General features: G+C 36.4%; 1 long non-coding RNA gene across 2 annotated transcripts in view; it reads left to right on the top strand.

Moving 5' to 3' along the window:
* Nucleotides 1–26015, top strand: part of LOC118679990 (uncharacterized) — a 102486-nt gene that overhangs the window by 63025 nt on the left and 13446 nt on the right. Inside the window, exons 3-6 of one of the 2 annotated variants that reach the window (XR_004975517.2) lie at nt 6968–7232; nt 17474–17582; nt 22787–23041; nt 23129–24314. This is a non-coding gene — a long non-coding RNA (uncharacterized lncRNA). Of the gene's footprint in view, nt 1–6967; nt 7233–17473; nt 17583–22786; nt 23042–23128; nt 24516–26015 lie in introns of those variants that run through there. The other variant, XR_011398089.1, reaches the window with a different exon arrangement.

The raw sequence follows: 26015 nt of genomic DNA, 5'->3' as shown, positions 1-26015 counted from the left end.
TAGACTTTTTTCTGTAGGGATATGTAAAGTCTAAATTATATGCGGACAATCCCGCTTCGAGTAACATCACGCGTTTCATTGGCCAGTTACCAATCGATATGCTCGAACGAGTCATCGAAAATTGGACTCAACATGTGGATCATCTTGAGACGTAGCCGCGGCCAACATTTGAATGAAATAATTTCCAAAAAATAAATCTTAAAGAATGTTCTATTGAACGATAATAAACATTTCCAAAAGTTGAATTTTCTGAGTTTTTTTCTTTAAAAAAGTAGTAAACCTCGGAATGCATCACCCTTTACAACGAGATTATACTTGACTCAGTCAGATACATATATACAAATATGTGTGTGTGTGTGTGTACTAACGCGTGTTCGGGCAGATATTCCCGCTGCATTTGCGGTTCAACAGACATGACCGGCGATGCGATCAAATATGCATGTGTATTCGAATTGTTTGCTTACATGTTTGGGGAAGTCATATTTTAAGCGCCTTGTGGGCTCGCCTACATGCAAGTGCGCTACAACAAACACACAGCCATACAATACTCATGTGCAGTTACTTTTACCCTCTATTGAGTGTATTTTCCTTGCGTCGCTTTGTTTGTTGAATGCCGCGCTTTCTCGACTAGCTAAATATAATATTTGTTAAAGAATTTAAAATGGATTTCTTAGGGCAGAATTCGTTAGCAGTTTTGAAGTTGTTTTCACTTAGTTAAGAAAATAGTTCCGAAGAGTTGCATTAGAGTCTTTCCATCATTCGTATTATGAGAATTTAAGTGGTTTGGTAGGGGATATTTGATTGTAAGCGGAAGACGATCGTGTTCAATAATTAGTGCTGTCAAAATGGCTTTTATCACCGAAAAATCCTTTACGATCAATCGATAAGTTGTCGCGAGATATCGACATTTAACTCGCTTGTTATCATAACTAAATATTATTTTACATTAAAGGTGACCTACCACCTTTCTTCTTAAGAAAAATAAAATTTGATTTAAACGTAATTTTGGTATGTGCTAGTACGATTTTACGAGCTTAGGATAGACATTTAACGTCCGAAATGACAGCGTGATCGACTATTACCCGTTACCACATCGCTGACCTAATTAAATATGTTTAGAAAAAGTATGAAGTCGTACTAAAATATTTTCATTGTACCAAATTTTAATTTTGTATCTAAACTTTCGGCTTAGTAATGTCACTTTGAAAATTTTCAATTAATGTCCCGTTGTGGGCGGGCGTGTCAATGACCCGATTCCGCCCATCTGCAATACCAACCTTCTTATGCCAAGAAACATACGTACCAAGCAGGGTTGCAAAGAATGCATTAAAAAAATAATTAAATTAACAATTGAATAAAATTTTTTTTTATTTTGTAATCACAAATACGGGATTAAAAAACAACAAAAAAAATTGTAATCCCGCATTCCGGATTAAAAAATAAAAATTGTCCTAATCCCAAATGTTTGAAATAAAAAATTCGCAACCCTGGCACCAAGTTTCATCAAGATATCTAGATTTTTAATTAATTTCCAGCTTGTTCAATTTGTTTTTGATCGATCAGCTTGTATGGCAGCTATATAATTAGTGATCCGATCTAAAAAATGTATTCGGAGATTTTTCCGCTGCTTTGGGCAATAATCCAATTAAAAAATTTTGTATACAAGATCTTAATTCCAATCGTTCAGTTTATATGGCAGCTATATGCTATCGCATATTAGCGGTTTCGCAAAACAGCTTCTTTGGGAGAGAAGGACGTGTGCAAAATTTCGGATCGATACCTTAAAAATTGAGTGACTAGTTCGCGTATATGCAGATGGCCAAATCGACTCAGCTCGTTATCCTTATCATTAATATATGTATTTGTTTTATAGAGACTCTGTTGGTTACAAACTTCCCTTGTAAACTAATCCTAAGTAAATGGTATACCCCGAGTATAAAAAGTGACTGACCAGCACGGTGGTTATTCCTTAAACATTCTGATTAAGTTAAATTTACACTCTTCATATTCTTCTGATTCAGCACTCCCTTACTAGTTAATTTTCAATTGGCATAAACATTTCTTTACCCAATTGAACTGCGGTCAAGCGCATTAAGCGAACGGAAACCAAAATCACAAAAAATAATGCAAAATAGTAATAGTCTGAATGGAAAAAATTTCATTTATAATACATATGTATGTAAGCAATATTTATATTGAACAGAAAATACTATGGCAACCACACGCTCTCTGTAGCTATATAAACCGCAAAAACTTAATAAAAACAACAAATATAAATATGTGAAATTGAACGCAAACTCACCTTTATAAAAAGAGATTAAAAAGGCGGCAAAAAACACAACAACAACAACAATGTTATAAAAACATATTGAGCTCTTGGTGTGAAAAAAGCTTGACACGCATTGCACGTGATGGAGGGAAACACATGCAGCCAATGCCTCAGGTGCTTGACAGCGACCAAACATTGACCGCCATCACTTTGGGCAATGCGGCTAAACGCAATGGAAACTGCAAACACACACATATCCCAAGGCAGGCAAGCACGTTTATAAGGATTTTCCATATACATTAGGTCCAGTAGTTGAGTGGTCCGGCGTATACGTATACGCTTCGGCACTCACTGAGGCAACTGGCCTCACCGACACTAGAGATCACACAAACACACAAACCCACAAACCGGTAAAGGCGATGCAAAATGTCAAAGTGTTAGTACGAGGTCAAACACCAAGCATGAGTTGTATGTCAAGAGCGTAAGCATGATATTGTACACACATACTCACATACATGCAAATATGCGTGTGAATTCGTTGCTGCATCCATAATTAATTGCAATTTAAATGCCACAACAGTCGATAGGCCAACCGTAGAGTGATGTGCAGCAACAGAGTATTAATGAATGGTGAGCGGTAGAGAGCTATGAGATCATTTCCAATATGCGCACTGTAGCAGTATTTTGCAAACACACACACACATGCACACAAACGTCAATACTTATTCCACATATGTGTGTTTACTTGACACATTGACCGAAATCGAATAGTGTTGCATGCAATACAATTGTCGCTGCGTTGCCAAACCCATGTGCATTGCGACTTAAGGTTACAGCAATGAGCACTTTTGTCGCAAGGAAATTCACAATTTCCAGCTGTTGCAATTGTAATTGCAACGTCCAATGCTTGAGTGGAGTGTATCGTCAGCGGCGTATGTGCCTTGCAATGTGTGCTGTGTCTGCTTCCAAATCAGAGGTGCACATATGCGATCCGGCGTCTGTTGACGCAGAAACTCTAACGCTGCCAGCGACTATATGTCGATCTATCAATCTACCACTTATGTACCCACGCAAGATAGTCTGTGATGGTTGTTCGTCAAGCCAGAGGCATACCAGGAGCGCAGCAATAGACTTTGTTATCAGTTTATCGTTTGCCGTGTATGCCTTCGGCCGTAACCGCATTGATTGCCAGTTGCCAATTGTAGTTGTTTTGTGAGGTTCGCTTTGTCGTTGTTTGTTGCTGCTGCGCCTCAGTTAAATTGCTTTCGGCGATTGCCCGTTCACTTTGCTTGTTGGAATATGAGTTGTTATAGAGACACTTCTTGTGTGCACTTGTGCAGTTAACTGCCATACTGGCTTGTTTTGATACTAGGTGTGCTAATCGGGATTACTAAGGGGATATTGATCTAGCTACTCAGAAATTGTGTGCCGGGGCCGAAGGGTATCATTAGTTCTAATTAGGTAAAAGTTTTCACATTAGAAATGGCAGAATACAAGTCACAAATCCACTTCAAGCTAAGATATGAAAATAACTTGTAAATATGTTGCTCGATGACTCTTTACTATAACAACTGAGCCAAAAATACTGAGAATCGGTAGAGTTTCTCATCACAGAGACTTGCTGCAATAAATTTTATTATAGATTCATAGTCGCTTACATCAGCTCAATTTAACTATGATATGTAATTTTTTTTAACTCTGCGCTTTTTCGATGCTCTCGGGGAGACACCTCGATTTCGCACCACCAATTTGATATTCATCCTAAAGATTGCCACCCAAATTAAATTTACAGTTTGGTAATACCATATACTCGTACTCCTGTTGACCTGGAAATTGAAGCAATTTAATTAGAAGCGATATTATCCTCTTTGTGTTTTGGTTCAACACTTGCTCACTGCCACTTATATTACGAGTAGGAGGTACAGAGGGAATTAAAAATGGCGTTATGAGGAAAGAAGACATATATGTATATGGTTTTAATTGAGCCTAAATCTATTCTGAGTGGGCTTCATGAAATTTTAATGCATTGTGATGGTTTGATCACTTTTATACCATATCATACTATGAATTGTTTGTTTTAGAAATTAAAATAAGTTTGAGTACATTTAATATCTGTGTACCATGCGATTCACTCCATCAGTTCAGCTTGGGTTCATTCTAAATAATACACTTCTGCCAAGCAGAAAGCGACTATTGGCCTGTTAGATGAAATTCAAAATTGGAGTAATGTGGATTTGTGGAGTTATTCCATGAAAACTGCGTGACTTTATTTTTAACTCTTGCAACTTTCAAGAATCAACGTAAGGTATATTTATTCAGGTGCTGGCAAAAATGTATATTAAAAAATGTTACGAAAGAATTAAACACCCATTATTCGATGAAATATTGTTATTTTTATATATTGCATTGCGTCAGTTAAAATTATATTAAAATCATCTTCTAATGGGATATATGTAAGTGAAATTAACTCGACCGAAGCGGTAAAATTAAACATTATGAGTTGGTGTGAAAAACGTCAACCAAAGGATCATTCTTCATTATTAGGGATATTAAGTTTAGACCAAGGTATAGACCGAATTCCATTGTAATTCAGTGCTAAACCACATTATTTTTAAGAAAACTTGTCCACTGAACCAACTAAATGTTTAAAAGACAGGTGGAATAACAGAAAGCATTTAACGGGGTACGAGTATATAGGCGATAGGAAATCTTACGGGCTAATTGAATTAATTTTGCCATTGCTCAGGTATACTCGATAACATATTTGGAAACAATTTTATATATAAATAATATTCACGGATCGACATACTCGCCATACAGCTTCTTAGAATAACGAAAACCATTATAAGTAGTAGATATATGGTATTTGGGGGTAATATTGACCCGATTTGATCAATATGCCAATACTATATACTATAATCATGCCTCAAACTAATAAAACGCCAGGATTTCATTAATGTATCTCACATACCATTACCAATCATATGGAGTAAATTTTGCCGGATGTTGGAAAATCCTGATATTAGTTATAAGGGGGCTAGGTCAAGTTTTCGCACAATTTTATCCAATTTAGGTTCAAAGATACACTGGTATTATTAAAACACGCACTCTAATTTTCATTGAGATAACTCACATGTTGGCCGATAAATATTGTAGTATAAAGTCACCCGGAAATTCCAAACTCTTTATGTTAGGTATATAGGGGCAAAGGAAGTATTGGACCGATTCAACCCATTTTTGACATACCTTTTATTAGGAATAGATCCTCTCTGAATTTTCATTAAATATCTCACCCATTGGCCGATAGTTTAATTAAAATGTCAACTGTAGGTACTAGGGTCCACATATTTGGTACCTAGGGGCTTGAAAAGTTTTGCGTTAATTTACACAATCTTTAGTCATAAGGTAGCATACTTTAAAAACACTATTCGTGCAAAGTTTTATCCCGTTGTATTAGTTGCTTCTTGATTTGTATACCGGAAAGTGAAAAAATGAGATGGAATTTAAAATTGTGATCCAAATTCGCCCATTTTTGCACTGTAACATAGGAATGTCAGAGTAATGTTGTGTACTGAAATGGGTTGAAATCGGTCAAGCAGGTCCCGAGATAGGGGTTTCCCCTTAAGGTGGGCGATGCCACGTCAAATTTTTGTTTTGGCTCCTATAAAGCTTAATTGTAATAATCTACTTGTATGTCTAAAACTCAACGTCTCTGTCTTGCTTATTTAATGAGTTATCGCACTTTTAGTAGTTTTAATCAAAAGCAGTATGTGGAGAGCCGGCGGGGTTATCATCCTATTTCATTCATTTTCACACTGTCAATAGGGATGCTAAAAGTAATTTTCTTGGGTGAATTTGGTTGATATAGCTTTAGCAGTTTAAGAGATATGCACATTAAACCTATAAAAGGGTGGGACCACGCCCACTTCAAACAAATTTTTTACTGCAGATGCCACTACCTAATGTGATTCGTTATTTCAAATAACAGTCTGGTATCTTATTGTGGAGCTTAGTTACGGCAATATATTAGTTTTCGTTTAATGGCTCTTGGGACGGGGGGAGCAATGGAACGATTACGACCATCAACAAGACCAAACTTATGCTGGTGTCAAGGAACACGTGTATCAAACTCAACTAAATTTAATGTAATGAGTTGATGTGAAAACGTCAACCATATAAGGTTTGGTCCAACGTTTAAACCCATTTACATTGGGGACAGAAAAAAGGATGGCCTAATTGAGCTAATTTTGACATTGCTGAGGTATACTTGAGATCGGTAGTTTGTATCACCTAAAACTAATCGATAAGATATATATATTCATGGTCTGGACGACTAGAGGAGTTGAAATCCGGGTGACTGTCTGTCCGTCTGGCCATCCGAAATCAAATGATAACCGCGGCCACTCCCCATATAAAGATTTTGTTAAGAACTATTTCAAGTCTGATAAATCTATAATTAATTGCGCCAGAAAGAGCTTTATCGGAGCCGGAGTAAAATTTTGACAATGGGCAACGCCCATGGTTGGGTAAAAACCCATATCGGGGGAGCTACTCTACCGACTTTAAACAAATTCGGAAGTTAATATTATTCTGATATTTCTACAATACAGTGCGAGAATGGGCGAAATCAGAGAAAATTACTAACTGCTTTTTATATAAAAATTTTTTTGATTCCCATCTGACTCTTTTGCTTTCTAGTATACAAATCAGGAAGCAGTCAATGGATCCAGAAAAAAAGCTTTACGTCGTCGGCGTATGAGAATTTTATTACTGGAGAGATATCGTTAATAAACCACAAGATCAGAATCGGGCCAAGATGACTACCTTGCGGAACACCTGAAGAAACATTAATTGTATCTGAAGGTGTATCCTCAAATATCACTCGTTGTGTTGGCTGAAAGCCCAGCAAATCAAGTTTATGTAGGAGAATCGAGACATTTACTTTATCGAAAGCTTTGCTAAGGTCTGTATATATAACATCCGTATGCTTATGTTCCCTAGAATCCAATGATACATGGTTTACAAATTTAAGCAAGTTTGTTAGAGTTGATTCCCGTTTACGAAATCCATGCTGAGACGAGGAAATTAACGGAGAAAACGAAAATACTATATTGTCAGCGATGATAGCTTCAAAAAGTTTAGATATAACTGATAGTTTTGCGATACCTCTATAGTTTTCAATTTTGGCCCTAAATCCACTTTTATGCAAAGGGATTACAAACGACTGTTTCCATATTAAAGGAAATATACCCTGTTCAAGAGAAGAATTAAATATCCTTGTCAAAGGCAAGTAAATATATGGCACTATTCTTTAGGAAAGATTTAAATTAAGTAGGACGTCTTTAACTCTTTCGAAAACTACGGACTTATACTTTTACTTTTATTAACAATTACTATTGGAACATATTTTTCAAATAAGTTCGTAATAATGTTATTAAAATGCAAGACACTCAATTCAATATCACCATTATAATTAGGCCATGTTATTGTAGAAAGTTCTCTATTTAGCTTTTTAAAATTAACGTTTACAAAGTTAAAGCAAAATTGCAGCATTAAAATTGGCGTTCGGCCTCATGTTGCACGATCGGTTAAAAACTATTTGGAAAACAGTGGCAGGGAAGTTTTTCCTTCCATATACCCCAGACGTTACCCCTTCTGGCTACGATTTGTTCTGATCGATGCTGAATACCTTCACTGGAATACGGTTTACATAAGAACAGTGTATCAAAAAGTGTTTTTGGGATGACATCCACAAATTGCCAGAAATATGGGAAAATGTTATAGGTTCAGATGGACATTTCTTTGAATAATACATGTGTTTTTAAATAAATGTTCAAATTTTGAATGAAAACAGAAAACCCACGAAGTCGGTACGCACAGTAGCCTTTATATTCGGCACCTGGGGGCTAGGAAGGTTTTATTTAATATTTGACATTTTTTAATGGTAGGTGCCACACCTGAAATGTACTATTTAGGCAATATAGGCCAAATAAGTGTGAATAATATAGGTTTAGAAGTTTGTGAGAGTGGTACATTGAAACTATTACGTAGCTCGGTCACGCTCACTTCTCAAAACTAGATATGTCTTTCCTTACCTTTCCTCCCGTGATCACTTTGATATATAATATATAATTCTATATCTAACACGATTAGGTTTAGGTATTAAAAAAACCTTTAGGTGAACAGAACTATTATACCCTGTGTAACGTGTTGCGTGAGTATACCATAAAAGAAAGCAATTTATAAACAGATACACGTTACATTAAAGATGAAACTGCGCCAGTAAGGGAAAACGACTAGAAAGCTAAGAGCAACTAGAAATAGGGTTGTTTCAGGGCCAATGCCTTCATGGTGTAAAGTGCCTCGCAACGGTATATTTGCACCTGGGAGGTTAGAATTCACAAAAAATGCATAACCATATATGCAACATTATCCAAAATGGCGAATGTATTAGTTGTAATTGTGCCTTTAGAGAGGAAAGATTCATATGGGCACGCAGCTGTGCAAAGCTTGTTGCTCGTTTCGATAGCTCGCGCATTGCGTGAACGGTGCAACAGTCGAGAGCTGTGCCGTGTAAGGCCACATGCAATGCTTACGACGTGCACAATTGCCACAGATGATGCACAAGCTCCTTTTGCCGCTGCCACTTTCGCTGTTGCTGCTATTGTTTGTTGTCGCTGTGCGTTGTCGCATGCTTTTGTGCACGCTTTGTGCTTTGCCAAGCAATCGCAATATCCTGACAAATTTCTAACGTTAAGCGACGTCATAAATCACAGCGGTAATGGGAAGCGAAGTGGCAAGGAGGAGGAGTTGGTTGCCGCTTGTGCGGCATGCGATGGTGATCAGCTGTGAGATAGGTGTGCAGCCACGCGTGACTCAAACACATTTGGAAGCATTTACTGCACTTTTTAATACATACACAAACACGCGTTTGCATGTGTATTAGTGTGTATGCGTGTGACTTCTGTCATCTTTCACGCTTTTTTCGCATTTTTCCTTGAGAGTTGCTCACATCCTGCGCATTGTTAGTCATTTGCTCACTTCCTTTGCTTTCCAAGGTTTCATCTCACATGCTGTTTACTTTTCTAGTCTTGTGCAACACGTAACATGTTGCATGCATTAAGTATTTATGAGCAGTGTGCACATTTATGCTTCGCTACTTTACGTATTACGCTTCTGGTACCATTTGCCCGAGCAACCTCTGCATTTTCTTTGGCTAAAATATTTACTGCTGTGCTTTTATGAACAGTGGCTCAAGGACCGTATTGTAGAACACTTATTCTATTCTGTTAAGCTAAGAGCATTTTTTTAAGATCTTTTGAAATATGGTTGGGTTTTGGAATAGTGAAAGGTTGATAATTTTTAAGTGTAGACAACTTCTATATCGTGAGCGTCAACTATATGCTTAACTTGAAGATAGAACAAAAAAACGTTATGTTCGTTTGGGCAGTATGAAAGCTATATGTTAAAGTTGTCTAATCTGAACAATTTCTTCGGAGAATATAGCACTGCTTTGGATAATGATCCCTGCCAAAGTTTTCCATACAAAGACTTGAGTTGAATCGGTCAGTTTGTTTGGCAGATATATGCTGTAGCTCTCCAATCAGAACATTCTTGGTGAGAAAAAGACGTGTGCAAAATTTCAAGTAGATATATCAAAAACTGAGGGACTACTTCGCATATATACAGACGGACAGACAGACGAAAATGACTAAATCGACTCGGCGCTTATTCTCCGATGTTTGCTTTTGGAAGTTACAAACATCGTAAAAAACTTAATATACCTGGTTCAGGGTATAAATATGCCTTAAGCTTGAACAGCTATGTTACTTCGGAGTTTTCCTTCTGGGGTACCATAAAAAAGGTATCGCCTTGAATTCTGCTTGGGAGTTTTTCAAAACGCATGTATTCTCGACGCTATATGTTTGTGCGTCCAAAAAATTTCGGCGTTAATCATATCTTAGTTATATGAAGCACATTGCCCCCAAATATTACAACGGAACATATTTTGAAGGCTGAAGGGTTAATAGGACATTCGCCTATTTGACTACGAAAATGGTGTCAACTGATTTTAAGCCCCTTTAAATGAATTTCAAGAGGCTTTAGTGAAAATCAATCCACTGGCTATCTTTGTTATCTTGTTTACCAGCCATTTCATTCTAAAATTTGAAACAAACACGTGTAGAGCCATTTATTAGATATAAATCTCTTTGAAAGCAAAATCGCTGGTACTTTTAATTTTTCAGATTTTAATATTTACGCGGTAGTCTGACAAGTTTGTATCGTTTTTAAGAAAAAAAAATTTTTATTTTATAATTCAACTTAGCTTTTAATAAAAGCGATATACCAATTGTAGATCCAACTTTTCAAAACTCTTTTTAACACGATATTCCTTTTGCTTCTAATTATACTGTTGATATTATACTGTAAATCTATGCAAAAATTCAAGTTTATTTCTGTTGAACAGATCCAAATGCTACTCAGATTTTTCAATTCCTTACTATTTCAGATCGATAGAGACTTCGCAAGAAAACCAGATTGCACAGAGCCTTCGTATACCCAAATCATCATGAACTATACATATATCCAACATATTGCTTAAATTTCTTTAGACAATCATTTCTTTTTGGCGGTTAAAAACCATTTTGTCAACTTCTTTGATGTTTTCATTGGTACACTGCTATTTACTGACCAACTGTCCAATAGTTATTTGTATACACGTGTAGGTATAACTACAAGAGATAACATATAGCAAAACTGATACGAACAACACATACTTCCAAACTCTAGTTTCCAAAGTAGATCTTTTCAAGCGAGGAATAATAAACAAAATTCAAAATTTTTAACACAGGCTTTTAGGTGGGGGTGTCGGTTATGTTAAATGGTCGATCCTAACAGGGATCTCACTTAGACAGCTTATAACGCCGGTTCATTATGGTACCTGGAACTATAAGATTGACCATAAAGACCCTCACTCTGCACATTTCAACCTTTTTAAGGTCTTTAATTTTAACAGTTACTCTCGATATTCTGCTTATAATGTAAAGTTCCATGAGTCTCTCCAAGATTTTTTGCAGAAACGACATTAGGCTAACGGGACTGAAATCCTTGATACCGATATGAGAGCTCATTGGGGAATTTAGTATAAACCTGAAGTGGAGCTTTGACAGCTTTTTTAATCTCGCTTACGAAAATTTAAGCATTATTCGAAACTATTTAATATACACAACAAAATAATTCATTTTATAATGCTGAACATTTCATACTCTAGCTACTTGCCAGGAACAAAGCTGGGGAAATACCTTATGCATAACGATACATTGTTATTAGACGGTCTTTCAATTTCATTAGGATAACTTCCATATAGACCGATATATGTGGCATAAAGTCAACCGGAATTTCGAAAATCTTTTTATTAGGTATATGAGGGCTAAGGTAATTATTAATCCGATTCAACCCATTTTTGACGTACAGACATACTACTATCAGAAAAGGATTCTTTCCGAATTTCTATAATATATCTCACGGGTACCACGCCTATTATCCAAGTTTGACACTGGCTTCTCCAAAGTTTTCTTATACCATCTTGGGTTTAAAATTTTATGTCTCCGGCTCGTTTAGTTATAGTTTTATCGCACTTTTAACCGTTATATGGAGAATGGGTGGGTTTATAATCCGAATTTCCCATTTTTACAGAGATGCTGCGTTCGTTTTGTATGCTGGGTCTGATAAGACCTAATATTAAAATCATTAAATTTTGTAACAATATAAAAATAGAATATGATTTTATAAAATATCAGCGCGGCTTGCTTTCATAGGTCACAAAATTTTTATATTATAAAATTTATTATCGACGTGTATATTGCGTAGAAGTCACTATCATACACCGCACGCTTGAGACACAATTATAAGAATTATTATAGTTGAAAACTGTAACAAGCGGTTGAAATATTTGAAATGCTGCTAATTAAAATATGGCATCTTTGTCATTACAAGCGCAGTTAGTATGGTAAATGTGAATGTGTGTGAGTTAAATGAAATATGTATGTATGTAATAGTAGGTAATGAGTTTTCTTCTCCGCCTCTCTGGCGACGGTGATTCTTTTAATTAAACACATATTAGATAGTTGTAATAAAATTCTTTAGAGCGTGGCACATGTGATAATCAACAGATACTTAGCTAGCAAAGTAGAGGTTACAAAGAAAGGTCTGTATGTTTATAAGTTGGTGCATGGATAAATTTCTGTATGCGACAGCTTGCCTTTTACGCCCGCTGATCCGTATGCCTATGGTATATTAATAATACGTATATTTAAATATCTACGATAAAATGAAAAGGTAGCGATAGGGAAGAAGTATGTTTTGTGCTTAACGAAGCTAAGTTTCAAGTTCAAAGCAACAATTGCAAATGAGCTGGTATTTATGGTATATAGCTTAACAAGTTACGCTAATTAATTAAATATAGCGCATGCTGACACAGTGAAAAAAGAAAATACGTTCAAGGATGTTGGCATAGAAAACCCAAAAAACTGATTAGTTGAGTGCACACATATCTACCAACGCAAAAACACGCACGAAAACTGCACACACAGTTGAAGTGCCGTCACCAGATGCTTGGCACTTAATTTAATCAACATTCACATTTGTAATTAAAAAGTTTAGAGCTACTTGCAACTTTTTATGACAAAATAAAGTACAATAGACATTCGGCAGAATTAATATTAATAATCGAGCGATGTAAAAGTTTGTGCACAAAAAAATTTTCTTCCTTCTCAATGAAGAGGGAGAAAAATTCACAAAAAACAACAACAACAAAAAATCGTTATTACATTTATGCCTTGAAAATTGTGTCCTTCGATTTGCCCGCGGATTTATGTCTGGACACAAATTATTACAATTATTCATTACCCACATGTCTTTTTATTACGCGTCGTCGTCAATGTTTCTATTTTAGTGGTGCGGCAGCTGTGTGTTGCGAAAAACCAAAATCATGTTTTATCGCAATTAATCAAATGTTGCTCATACGCCCGGGAGTACATGTGTGCTTGTGCGCACGTGGTCGGCTGTTGGCAAGCCTGTATATATATTTAAGCACTCCGGTGTAACTAAAAGTAATCACTGTTTCAAAACACACAACTGCACTCAGTTGTTTATGTATATAAGTACATATATATTTGCATAATGACTGTTACTCGCTACAATGTGTATAATTATGCAAAAATCCAAATGTAGTTCAATAAAGATAATTAAGTTACATACCTACCCAGAACTTATGTGTAGTTTTAGTTTAGGGGATAGTAAGATTTCGCCGCTTATTTTATATATGGTTGACCATAACCATCGTTACGGGTGGTGTTTTGAGTTTTTTCGAATTTGGAAAAAGTTTATTTCATTACTTAATTCGTAAAAGACAATAACTGTTTGCAGAAAGTCTTAAATAAGAAGTTAACCTATTACGGTATACATAACACTATCATCAACATAACGCAGCCTGAAAAGTTCGTATTGTTATCAAGAAAAACATATTTTTCTGACAAAATTAGATTAATTTTCATCGCTATTTACCATATTTGTGCCTTCGAAAATAATGCCCCAATTATAGCGATTTCGCAGATGTTAGATACCATATTCGTCGACGATTAATCTTTTGTTGCAGCCTCGACGATTAGCTCTTTATTGCAGCTGAATTTCTGTATAACTAACATTCTCTCATATCTGTAACTAGTCGCAATCACATTCAGAATTTTTCTAGTGATACGGAAGCAATGTGAAGCTTGACTTATGTTTTTTACCATAATTTTTAACGATTTGTGACATTGTGCACTATATTATTGAAACAGCACTTTCTTCTTAATCAAAGGATGCAATTTTCTCTAAATTTTTAATGAACAGAGCCCGGATAACTTAACAATATTATTTCAGAATTTTTCTCACAAAAAATAGTTTTTATTTGATACTAGAAAATACTTTACATCCAAGATAAGGGGTCACCCAATATGTTACATCTTTTGAAGGAATCGGCGTAAACGCAAATCATATGAATATAATGCTAGTGACGCTCTCTCATATAAATTATATTTCTAGACTTTTGTCTATAGTTCATCTTTGTGTAGTACTGATAACTGTAGCACAGTTCTAAAGAAAATTTTGTTTAGCGGAGCCCTTTTACATCATTAATATTACATCTCTTTGGAGTTTATTACTTATCGAGCTTTTCAATAATCTTTATTATATTAGTATGTATATTTAGTAAAGGGTGATCCATTTTGAGGTTCCCGGTCCACAAACCACACCAAACCGTTGTCTTTTTTGGATGAAATGGCGTCATGGCTGAATAAAATTTGGCTCGCAAACGTCGGATCTTCTTGGAACCATTAAAGAATCTATAGAGCGAAGCGATGTCGCTTGGGAAGGTCGAGCGGCTTCAGTTCTTGCACAAGCTGTATTTTGTACGTACCACTAAACCTAACCTACTCCCATCTTATATATCTCTCACGGAACTACCGGATTAAGTATTACTTCATGGGAGTGAAAAGGACATTTAAGTCTCCTCTACGGCACGGACTGACTGACTCCTAATCTGTTGCAAGTATCTCAGTTTTGTCATAGTTAGAGCTGCCGCTTTGCTGACAGCTTTCCATTTTTCAGAACACTGACACATATGTGTTGTCAGAGTTTCCACCGTTACACTACCGCCGAGAGTAGATTTTAACTTTTCCCTAATACGTGATACGTGTTCAGAGTCTTCTATGCACTCTGTACGCGTCGGACAATACGGGCTAACATCATGATTTATTTGAAAAAGATACTTTCTAAAGCATCCGTGCCCACTCAGTATTTGGTTAAGGTGGAAATTCAGGTCCCCATGTCGTCTGTCTATCCACGAATAAATGTCCGGAATCAGTCTATGAGTCCATCGTCCTTTAGATGAAGTTTGCCACCGTTGCTGCCACATTGTTAGGCTCTTGGTTCTCTCCTCTTTTTTTACTCCTGAAGACAACGCTGACAGCTGGTACAGTCGCGCGAATTCGTCCCCCTGGATGTCAATAGGCGGCATGCTAGCTAGTACTTCAGCAGCATCACTTGATATCGTTCGGAAAGCACTTATTACTCGGATTGCAGAAAGCCTATGTACTGTGTTTATTTGTCTAGCATATGATTTTATGTCTAGCGCTTGTATCCATATTGGTGATGCATACAATATTACTGAACTCATTGCTTTTGATATTAAAAACCGCTGGCTGGAGCGCACTCAGACTCTATTGGCCATCATTCTAGATAGCGCATTATACATTTTGTTTGCTTTGCCGGAAGTATACACCAGGTGTTCTTTAAATTTTAATTTGGAGTCTAGTATTACTCCCAGATACTTCAGCTGCGGCTGTGAAGTAATCTCGCAACCCCCTATGGTGAGTGATAACCTTTCTTCCACCTTCCTTGTGCTTATGAGCAAGACTTCCGTTTTCTGCTCAGCCAGCTCTAAGCTCATGGTAACAAACCATTGGCGCAGACCGTTTATGCAACCGTTGCATTTGAGCCTGAGGTCATCTAGGTGTTTAGCCACTGCTACCACTATGAGATCATCCGCATACGCTATTGTTTTCACGCTTTTTGGTTGCTGTATTCTTAGTACCCCGTCGTACATCAAGTTCCATAGTAGAGGACCTAAGACCGAGCCTTGCGGTACTCCACTCGAGATAGCGTAGCTCTGGGTGCCCTCGTCAGAGTCGAATAACAATATGCGATTTTTAAGATAGCTCATTATAATATTTACGAGATATTGGGGAGCGCGTGTTTCGTATAGAGCTTTGATTATATTTGCCCGGTATTTGCGGAGTTGAACGCATTCTTCACGTCCAGTGTAACTAGCGCGCAATACTTTTTTGTGCCACCTTTCCATCTTTTGTGCCACTTACTGCACATTTCGCAGTATCAACGACCTCTCTTAGTGCGTCAATAGCGGACCCGGCTTTTTGGATTGCCTCCAAGCGGTTTCTTACAATGCTTTCGTACACTTTACCAATCGTGTCGAGCATGCACAATGGTCGATAAGATGAAGGTTCGCCCGGTGGCTTTTAGGTTTTGAAAGTAGAACCAAATGCTGCACCTTCCACGGGTCGGGAAACACGCCTTCCAATATACACGCATTGTACATTTTAGCGAACAAACTGGGTCTCAGAGTCATGGCTTCTTTTAGGGCTCTATTTGGTATACCATCTATTCCAGGCGCTTTGGAGATTTTAATTTTTTTCGCGATAGCCAATATTTCTTCTTCTGTGACTAATAGAGGGGGCTCTGTAACATCGTTTCGCATAGCATAGGAAGTGTTGGAAATAATGCGCCGACGATTTTCCTCATAAATGATGCGTTCTTAGGTTGCTGCGACATATTTTTAAATTTTGACATACATACTTTGTACGCGGTTGCCCAGGGGTCTATGTTTGCTTCTTCACAAAGCTTTTCGAAACAGCCTCTTTTGCTACGCATGATTGCTGCTTCAGGAGTTTTTTTTTGTGTTTTAATAAATGCTGGGTATCAAGATGGGTTGCGAGTAGTACACTTAGTAGGCCGTTTATGTTCACCATAAGTTGTGCGAAGCGCGCGAAACACATTCTTTAAAGAACGTGAATCTTCGTAATCGTTGAACAATTTGTAAACGTTGTTCAGGCGTAGGTCTTCCCATGATAAAATGCCAAACAATATTGAATAAAAAAAAACATGACAGCTTGACACGACTCACTCGTAGTATAGTAAATTATTAAAAATCCCTACTTGGATCATTTGTTTTTTTTTTTATTATATTGACTTATTACTATTATACTAGTTCACATACAGGGAAATCGGCAAATTTCAAATACTTTTTAGAAGCTTTGGATTCCATTTTATAGCGGCGTAGACATAGTTACCTGTACTTAGATAAGATCTTGTCTGAACAGTGTGTGTTGTGCTCTTGAACATATACATAACCAAGAATTTTTGTTCTTGTAGTTTTCAATATTCTCGAGCTTAACTTAGTTCAACTCTCAGCACTGGCTCTAAGTTTGATTAACAATACGTAAAACTTACACTTGTTATCACTCTTCTCAATAATTGCTTTGAGGATTATAATATTGCCATCTCGCCGTTTTCTACGTAAATATATGCCACTTTTACAAACGATCTAGGCTCAACACTTTTCTCATTTTTCTTTTTCGATCTATCCAGCTACTTCTTCATTGTTGTGTTATTACATTACTCAGTACCAGCAATGGTTTGCTAGTTATATCTTAACTAAAAACACATAAAGTGGATGGAACGCATGAGTTGTCTCCTGGTAAGTGATGAATTCTTAAGAATATTTCTAACAAAAGGTACCGTTAAGAAAATTCAATGGTGGCTTTTTACTAAATTTTGATCTTTATTAGCCATTATATAAATATTTATTTCCCATTAATACACACCTATAACTTAAATATTGGAAGATCTCAAATATATTTTATACTAAATCAGCAAACATCAACAGGCCTCAGAAATTCTGATAAATGTATTGATGGTGTAAAATATATAATATAAACAGTAAACTCTTACCGTATACATTAGTAATCAATTAACAGTCCGACACTTTATGTATCATTAATGCAGACACATTATTTGCAAATAAATTACCACAAAATAACACCTACACTACAAGCTTCCCTGCCGAGCTCACGGACTTTAACGCCCAGAGTTGTGGTGCGTGTTTTCGACTTCATGTGTAATTTGTATTTACCCTTGAGCGATTTTTACGCCATCAGAAGGCTTAAACCACACGCATACACATTCGAGCATGCCCACAAGTTTAACAGTAAATGCTCAGTATTTCTTATTTGTAATGTACTGATGTTGGTGTTGATGTTATCTGCACCAAATCTATTCGGAATTTGACACCAATTTTCCAGTCGAGAATTTGTTTTGCGTATCTCATTCATTTATTTATTGTCAAAATATATACACAACTATGTATGTACATATGCGTGTGCTGTCGATTTTGCTAATGTGTAGACACTTCAACACTTGTAGAACCACATATAGTTTGCTGCGTTGATGCAAAAAAAAAAACTCAATGAAAACACATTAGCGTCAATGTCATTCTAGGGATGGTTGGGAAGCAAGGAAGCAGGTTAGCGAAATAAACGATTTTGGCGTTGCGCTTGGATTGCTGAGCTGTGCGCTCAGGCGGCCGTTCGCTTGTGCGGCCCAACTATTGACTTTTGCAACGATTAATCAGCTTCAGTCACAGTCTCGCCGGACTATTTCGGTCGGTTTTTGTAACATCAACAATGCTCGCTTTCCGTCAACATACATCACTCGCTCCGTGTTGACTGGTCACATGCCCACGGATATACCAATGCTATTGATGCTAACCACAGAAAAAATGAAATGATAGTTGCGGCTTATTAAGGCCCGGTAGGAATGCCATGACGGTATTTAAAGATTGTCGAGGTTACTGCCATTGTACCAAAGTTAATTGAATATATCAATTTTTGTAAGTCGAAATTATGTATTGATGCGTATAGAGATACACATAATTTTGGTTCACTAATCGGTGTCAACTATATTCGTTTTTGGCGGACACCAATTCAGCCGAAAAGCAAATTGAACAAAGCGCCAACAAATACGGCAAGAGATAATACGAAGTTAAAAAGGTAATAGAATTAGTGTGTGTTCATAATAACGAAGTAGTTAAAGAGCACACCTAGTGTGGACATAAAAAACAAACAAAAAAAATGTCATATTTCGATAGCTTATACGTTAAAAAGTAACATACTATAATTTTAAGTTAATATTTCAAACATCTTTTAAGTTACAATCTTCTAAAATGTAGGCGTACTGCAATCTATTTCATCAGTGTATCTTTAAACGCATTAATCCCAAAACTACACTTTTCCAATATAAGTGATTACTTCAATCGCATCGTTTGTGGGAGCAAATTATGGGTAAATTTTAACCTAAAAAAAATCACAGATATAATGTAAAATTTTTGCCGTAGATTATTGTACGGACAAAATCTTCTAGTCGAAATTTTTTTATTTAGGTTTCACCCATTTTTTTTTTGTAATTCCATGAAACTATTGGTATTTTCAGGCTGTTAACAATGTGACCCAATCCAAAGAAATGTGGGTAGCTCAAAGTTGATATCCGAAAATTAAATAAATAATTATTAAATTTCCAACTTTTAAATTAAACGCAAAGCAAAAAGAGAAGCTTTTGTTTTTGACACATTCATTTCACTCTGTCTTATATGCTAAATATTGAAGAAAAGATAAAAGGGAACCGAAAAGCTTTGTTTGAATCAGACTTAATAGTATTATCAAATACGATTTACCACCCAACACCAATGTGAATACAAAACTTGCAAGTACCGGAATCTTCATTTTCCGAATTTTGCAAACTACTAGAAGAAAGTAGAGTAGTAGTACTTATGTTTATACAAGAGAGTCCATAGAAAGAGCAGATATACTTATGTTTCGGCACTTTACATTTCAAAGCAAAACGTAAAATTCTTCACCGTTTTATAAGTATAAAAAAGGTTAACGTCCAAGCATATGCTATACCAACCATGGATGGACAGTTTTCACAACCGGTGATGCTTGTAAAAGTGGTACTCACGCTTATAGGTGGTTAACGCGATTTGTATTGTGAATGTCATGAGGATTTTAACGACCACTGGGTCGTTCAGAAGCCAGTAATGGTGCTGAATTGGTGGAAAAGGTTCGCGAAACTATTGATATTTATGAAAATTTTACTACAAGAAAGTTGGGTAAAGAATAAAATATTAGTAAAAGCATTATTTAGGGAACTTTAACAGAAGATTTTGGTAAAAGAAAGGTCTGTGGGCGTTTTCTCCCAAATTTCTTGAAGATATCTTGTCAAATGACAAATTCGAAAAATGCACTTTTGCGAAAAACTCGTTTAGTGATTAACTGTTACAGCTGATTAAACTGATGTTTTTCTCTTTAAATAGCTGTAACTCAAAAACTATTTGAGTTATCGATTTGAAATTTTATTATGTTATTTTTCAAGGATAGGCTTTTGAAATATGGAATAAATTGATATTTTTAAAATTTCACACTGTGTGTGCCCCTTAATATGGCCTCTTCAGGGTATAAAAATTAACAAGGGTATAGATATCACCATTTCACTATTTTCTAATTTCAAAACTTATTTTAAGTAAATAATAAATTTCGAAGATAATGCAATGTGCATTTATTTTAGATCCAAAAAGTTCGGTTATTTTTAGGACACACCTTGTATATGTATGGATGTTTAAAAAAATAAAGGCTACATATCTTACAAGGCAATTTTTTTTAACTTGATTAAAAAATCCAATTAATAGAAATTTCTCCGACAACTAACTTAACTTGCTGCTTACCCATTTAAAGGGTTAAATCATGGAATGGACAGCCTTTGTTTGGATAAAAACCGGATTAGTTTTGACGATAGTGGGAATTGCTCTTTTTAAACTGAACAAGGTATATTAAATTTTCCACGAAGGTTGTAACACCCAGAAGAGAACGTCGGAGATTCTATAAAATATTGGTGTAGTAAAAAGAAATCCATCATTTTTGTATGAAATTGAATGCTTTAATTATTACTTTGCGTATCTAGCCTTATTTAAATGGTTCCAAACGGTTTTTTGTACAACGTTTAGATCCTGGACAATTGTAATCGATGTTTGGACCCGGCGATTTCCATTATTTTATTGACTTTTTTGTTAATTGGTCTTCCAGAGCGAAGGAGCAAAGATGCACCTTGACATCGAAATTACCGCAACGGAATCGACGGAACCAAAATTGCGCATGATTGGCTGTTACAGTATCAGGACCATAAACGCTATTCTCATTTTCAGCAGCCTGGCTTACGTTTTTTTGCATCTTTGACGCGCGCTCAAATAAAACTGAGTCAATTAATCACAAAACTGACTGAGAAAACCATTTAGTACGAAATGTCATCTTTCTAACGCATCCAGCCGAACCCGAATGGACTTACTATACTATGTTCGCACCGACACAAAATTCGTATTTTCATAGACAAAAGAGGTTTTCACGCGAAAACTTGTGTTTTCATCCATACAAAATCTGTGAAACGAAAACACAGTTTTCGCTGAAAACCCCTTGAAAACTTACATTCTACTCATTATAATCGGTGCCTGCTCTAGTTTAATCGATATTATTAGAAGACATATTTTGCCAGCCCTAAATGTCAGTTGACAATTTGTTTACATTCCATAATTGGCCTAAACGTACCCTATAAGAAACTGCTGATGGGTTCACCAATACACTCATATTTGATATGTCAGTACTGTTAATTTACATTTGCATTTTTAAATTCAGAACTATCTACTGATTAGAGAAAGACGTACGCAGAGCTATTGAGAGGAGGAGATGGCATCAAGAGAAAATTTATTTTTATATTTTCATATTTTATTATATTTTTTGTTGCATTCATTTATTACCTACTGTGCAAAAGAATTTTTCACTTCTGATAGCGTTTCAGTCATAACTGACAATTTTCAGCTCTGACGGATTTATGGTCAGCAATGACTCAGAAAAAACAAAACAAACAAACAAAAAGAAAACAAGGCTCTTAAGAAAATGATAGAAACTGAAATGACTGTCATATTACCCATCAGATGACCGTCACTGTTCTTCCACATAACAAATGTAAACAAATATGTGTGTGAACTGTCAATAAAAACTCATCGAAAACACACAATCTCGGTCAGAACGACTTTGTTTCCATAATCCACAAATTTTGTTTTCGAATTAGGTACATAATGGCTTAGATTACCAGCAACAACTAAAGTTTTGCGATAAATAAATTTTTTGAACTTCCGTACTGGCCGGTTTGAATGCTATTTGTGCTCTTTTTGTCTTTAACGAGGCTACAGCTACACAACTCTAAACCGGTGTTTTTTAACCTGCGAAGTGTAGCCACTTAAGTTCATTTAATTTCTACAGAATATTTCCACCATTTCGCAGAACGCATTTGCAACCCCATCTCTATTCTGCGAGTAAAGTTTTGCTGTAATAAAAGAAAGTGTTGCTAATTAGTCATAATCGTCTTATATCATATGTGAAGAAAATCGTTGTGGCTAAGTATAATTCTTGCTTTGTGCTGAAGCCAAGTTGAGAATTTTAACTACTTGTGAAACTTTTCGAGTTTAGAGAAGAAGCGAAGCTGTGCGGATTAAATACAATTATAAAAAGCGGTAAATACACTCCAACTAAAGCGCTTTATTTGAAATTAGAGTGGGGTTTGTTACATTATTTATTTATTTAACTGTAGGAGTTAACAAATAAAATTTTCGAAGAAAAAACACAAAGTTGCGGATTGTTAAAATAGAAAGCGTAACTCTTACGTATCTCGGTTATCACGCATTTTACTCTTATCTCATCTGAAATCAAAAACAATCACCTTCACAGCTTAATTTTTTATAGCAAAAAGGTGTATAAATAGATCTTTATCTTAATATTTATCGGTTTATTTTTTTGACAGCTATATGCTATAGAGATCCGAGCAATATCGTGACGATACCTTTCCAAATAAGCAGTTCTCCACACAAGGTCTTGAGTTTTACCGGTCAGTTTGCATGGAAGCTATATGCTAACATGTAGTTGTCCAATATCGGCGTTTCCGACAAATAAGCAGCTTGGTGAGAAAAGAACGTGTGCATAATTTCAGGTCGATATCGTATAGTTCGTATATAGATATATAGACGGACATAGCTAAGCATTCCCATATTGATATTTGGTAAGTAATTTGGTTACAGAACTCTTAAATGCAATTTTCCCAAAAACTTTCCTAGTGACCGCTTCAAATACTCACTGTGTATTTCAGACCGTCTTTGACGTCGCACCAACCTATTCACGAAGGGATGCATCAAGTAATTTGTTTTTGGGCCTTACCGCGCATAACCAAAAATGCACACAAACGCACTTGTGATTACATGCTCATTTTTGGCTCCTCTAACGAGTGCTGAAGTCTGGTATTAAGTTTCGTGCAGTGGATGGCGAATGCTTCAACGCCTTCGCTACGGTCCACTGAAGGATTAATGATCATCAATTCGACCGCAAAATAAATCCAAAGGCAAACAAGCGATTGCGGGCTGCTACCGAATCGATGGGCAATGAAAATACAAATTTTTATAGCCAAACCGAGTATTTGGTTAGATGGATTGACGAAGTACACACGAACCGCTATGGATATATCCCCAATAAACTCGTATGTGCACAAGTGTGTGTCTGCATATTTGCGCACACCAACATTTATTTGACCAATTGACCGTTTCTTTTTTGCCGTATCGCCTGTTTGTTTGCCATCCACTATAATCGCTTACTCGTTATCATATCCTATTCGATTTTCACTTCTGACATTCGCACATGTTCGCTTAACCCCCTGAGTGGGGTGGGAGAAGCATTTTAGGCAAATAAAAAGGGAAAAGGAAGTAAAGGAGAAAGGCAGGAAATGCCGAAACAAAATACTGAAAAAAGACATTTGATGGCCGAGCTGTGTACGGTTATGTGTGTGTGTGTACATATGTAGCTGCTACTCACATGTCTAATGCGGGATTCGCCTGCTTAAATACTTATATTGTCTATCACTGGATATACACACCGCTACTTAAGATAACGTTTAACATGTGTGTGGATGTTCAGTAATATTTGCTGAAAAAGGATTCATTTCAGTTTCCTCCTGGAAGAAGGCGCGCAAGAGGCACGGAGAGTTTAGAGAATGTACAGCAAATGTCATGCAAACAAACACAAAATGAGTAAAACAAACCAAACTATTGACTGTTATACACTCACCCTCACACCAACACATAATCAAACAAGTTGAGAGCCAGTCACTTTGACAAGCATTGGACTGCAGTAAACCTTAGACAAGCAGTCCAATTCAAAGGCAGGCATTAAACGTTCGACGGACACTCAAAGTAAATCCGTGATCATTGCGGATATAATCTGCTCAGGCAATTGAGTAGTTTCACCAAAACGATTGGAAATCGAAGGAAAATATAAAATTTATGGTGAGTAGTATTGATGGCAGATTGTAGTTGTTAGTTTTTTCTATTCGAAATGTGGAAACAGTCAAATTTAAGGGATTAGATTGCATTATTATATAGTTTTTAATAGTATTTTTAATAATGTGTTTTTTGTAATGTATTGGGTGTATAATTATATTCGTGCAGTTCCGAACAATCGTTGGAAAGTGCATCCTTTGCAATAAATGTCACTTATGCGATGCATAAGCAACAATGAATATTTTTTCACTCAAATATGAATAAATTTATGGCTGGAGAAATGTTTTTGCGTGGAGTTTCTCTATTTTTTAATATTTTGGTGGAAGTTTTTGGTGAAGATTTTCCAGCTGAGCGAACATGCCAAAATAGGTTTGCACGGTTAAAAAGGGGTGATTTTTTTTTGGAAGACCCATAACATTTTGGGCGGGCAAAAACTTTTGAAGATGAGGAACTCGAAGCATTACTCGATAAAGATTGTTGCCAACAGAAGAAGAGCTCGCAGAATCTTTGGCAGTCACTCAAGCAGCTATTTCCAAATGTTTAAAAGTAGCCGGAGTTTGCGACTAAACACACGACAATAATTTTCAATAAGTAAAAAATCGAAAATCGCTATGTCGTGGTTAGGAGAAGATCTGGGCTGATTATAATAATCATTGTATATAGCATAGAGGCGCTGGAGTAATTCATGGACCGATTTCCCCCAGTTAAACTTAAATATGTATATCAATGATTATACGACTTAGTTTTCCCAAAGTATCTTAAATATTAAATAATGTATGCATTAATTCGTGCGGTTTTCTAAGAAAGGGCTCTACTAGTATTATTTCGCGTCGTATTCATCTGTGTCTATATTCATTTCAAAGGTACTGCCATTTCGCGTCGTTTTCAGTAGATATAAATTGTTTGAGCGTGAACAACAATTTGTTTCATTCATTTGAAAATGTCGAAATTTGTACCAGATAAAGTGTTTTTGCGGGGAGTTCTTCTTCATTATTTTAACATGAAGAAAAGTGCTGCCGAAAGCCATCGTATTTTACTGGACGTTTATGGTGACCATGCTTTAGCCGAACGAACGTGCCAAAAGTGGTTTGCACGGTTTAAAAGTGGCAATTTCGACTTAGACGACGGAGAACGACCCGGACAGCCAAACAAACTTCAAGACGAAGAATTGGAGACATTTCTCGACGCAGATGCATGCAAAAGTATTAGGAGTTGATCAAGCAACCGTTTCCAGACGATTAAAATCATTAGGATTCATCCAGAAGCTTGGAAATTGGGTGCCTTATGAATTAAAGCTAAGAGACGTCGAACGTCGATTCTACATGTCGGAAATGTTGCTTCAACGCCACCAAAAGAAGTCGTTTTTGCTGGCGATAAAAATGGATTCATTATGATAACCCAAAGCGCAAGAAATCGTATGTGAAGCCCGGCCAACCATCAACATCCACGGCAAAGCCGAATATCCATGCTGCTAAGGTTATGCTATGTATTTGGTGGGACCACAAGGGTGTGCTCTATTATGAGCTATTGAAATCGGGTCAGACGATCAATGGGGACCTCTACCGAAAACAATTGATTCGTTTGAAAAAGGCCATCGCGGAAAAACGACCAGAATATGCGACCAGACACGAATCAATAATTTTTCATCATGACAACGCTCGGCCACATGTTGCAAGGCCAGTTAAAAACTATTTGGAAAACTGTGAG

The sequence above is a fragment of the Bactrocera oleae genome, chromosome 2 (genome assembly GCF_042242935.1).
Source record: "Bactrocera oleae isolate idBacOlea1 chromosome 2, idBacOlea1, whole genome shotgun sequence".
Lineage (NCBI taxonomy): Eukaryota > Metazoa > Arthropoda > Insecta > Diptera > Tephritidae > Bactrocera > Bactrocera oleae.
Note: the sequence above shows the minus strand (reverse complement) of the source record. Positions and strands in the feature narration are given on the sequence as shown.